The sequence below is a fragment of the Penaeus chinensis genome, chromosome 3, assembly GCF_019202785.1.
Source record: "Penaeus chinensis breed Huanghai No. 1 chromosome 3, ASM1920278v2, whole genome shotgun sequence".
Taxonomy (NCBI): Eukaryota; Metazoa; Arthropoda; class Malacostraca; order Decapoda; family Penaeidae; genus Penaeus; species Penaeus chinensis.
In genome coordinates this window covers 7175604-7178103 of record NC_061821.1, presented here as the reverse complement: position 1 = coordinate 7178103, position 2500 = coordinate 7175604, and positions in this window count along the sequence as shown.

Below are 2500 nucleotides of genomic sequence, written 5' to 3'. Positions count from 1 at the left end.
CACACACACACACACACACACACACACACACACACCATTACACAATAACAAGAAAACCCTCCAACCATATCACCCACAAGTACAATGGACCCGATAGCGCGTCAATGGGGGTGCCGCGTGCTAGAATTTTCTGCACCTGCGGCTGTTGACCGTCGGCTGTCAGCGGCTGCAAGTGGCGTCAGATGTGTCAGGGCGTCAGAGTAGGTTTCGAGGTGACGAGACTCGCATATCCGAGGGAGTGATGTGTGGGGGGGGAGGGGGTAGAGACTGACTACCTTGGAGAAGAGTTTAGGAACAGACGGGGTCTGTGGTATGGGATGCATTTTGTCATCTGACATGCCGTTGCACTTTTTCCACACACACACGTACATACGCATACACATACAGTAGCGTGATCGGTCTCTGGGGGAAGTTGGATGGGAGGTCTTGACCCTGCTTTTGTCAAAATGATATATATATATATACATATACTTATATATAAACGTATATATATATATAAACATATATATATATATATATACATATATATGCATATACGTGTGTGTGTACACACACACACACACACACACACACACACACACACACACACACACACACACACACACACACACACACACACACACACACACACACACACACACACACACACACACACACACATATATATATACATATATATATACATATATATATATATATATATATATATATATATATATATATAACCTAAATTAGTTTAATGGGGAAAAATGTAAAAGATATATACAGGTTTTTAAATCAACATTTTTGCTTCATCTATAAAAGTAGAATCATCGCCTTTGGGTCCAGATGTATTATAATGTTGATTTTATGGAACTGCCATTCATTTTATCAGTCACTGTCATCAGTGTTATGATTTAGTTTTGAAATACTGTGAGAGTAAAATCTTGATTTAAATTTTGCTATTAGTTGCGGAGGAACTGACGATAATGTTGACTAAACGACTCCCAGACTTGTCCGAGGTTCTGCTTCTAAAGCCAGTTGATTAAAACTTAAATCATGAAATTAATTAATTACTTAATCCTTGTGAACCAATAGCATGTATTTCTATTTTGATTGCTGACCTTCCCTTACTGTTTCTTTTATCGGGTTAAAGAATGTGGATTTAGTGTAAGATGATAATGTAACAGAAGGTATTTGGAGTTGGAGAGTCGATAGTATTTTGTATTTTGACATTTAAACAAAAATTATAACAATTTCGAAACAGGCTTTGCCATCTTGCAGACTTTTACTGATGGTCTTTAAATATCATAAGATACTTTTTTTGGAGTGGACACTAAAAAAAGACAAATTACAGGCAGAAACCAAACGAATTATTGCTCTCAATAGCATGATACAAAGTTTTACCAAATGTTTTCAGCTTAAATTATGCAAATGGAGTGTCATTTGGCAGGTGCTTCTTAGAAATTAAATCACTGGACCCGGATTCGTGGATAAGCCGTGGAAAGTTATTAGGTCAGATATTTGATATTCATTTCAAAACCATTTGAACTCCTTGATATCATTCTGTTTGTTCGCTTATATGTGTAACTGACAATAATATCTTCCTTAAATATATATGATAATGCTACTAAACCTCGTACATATACTGTATTACCTTCCAAACATCTACCCACATAACCTCAATTGCATCACGAATGCAGAACAAAGACGTATAACACCTCTCACAACCAATAAATAATAACAATACTCAAGACCACCAAAGAACACAATCCTAAAACCCAAACTTCCTCCACATTTCCACGCCTGTCCTGTCCCTTCACACCCAAAGCAACGTTATACCCCGCGCATAAGCACCCCCACACAATAAGCTTGTTACGTGTGGCTAATCTGTAGGGAAAGGTGTTCTCCGATCCTGTACGGCTATTGACAAGTGCGTGACCTGCGAGAGACCCTCCGCTTTCGCTCAGCCCGAGAGGGGGCCGGAGAACTTACATGATTCTAAGAGAGTTTCGGTTGGGTTCCAAGTGCCGCGACCTCGCTCCGGCCTCTCGACCCCTTCGTGCGTGGTTTTTATTGAGCTTCGGGTCTTCTTGTACTTTTCGCTCGTTGTCGGAGGTGTCGTGCTTGCTTGCTTGTAATCTTTGATGTGATTTTTGTTCTCCGTTTGTTCGGCTGTCTTTTTGTTAATCTGTCTGATTGTCTCTGCCTGTTAGTGTATTTCTCTCTCTATCTCTTTGTGATTTTAGAGTTGTTTGGTTTTAGAAGAGTTTGTTTTTGTTCTTGTATTGTGGTGTCTTATATTTCTATTCGGCAACGATTTTTTCGTCCCTATACAGAAAAGCTTCCCCTGATTGAAACTAAATGAATTCGCGAAATATTACTCCTTCATCCGATCAAATATTACGACATCTTCATTACAAATTGATAATAACGATCTCCAGCCGAAGATTCCCACTAAACTATGTGAACAAATATCGGAACAAATGAAATTCATTAGTCATTATGCCATCACGATTGC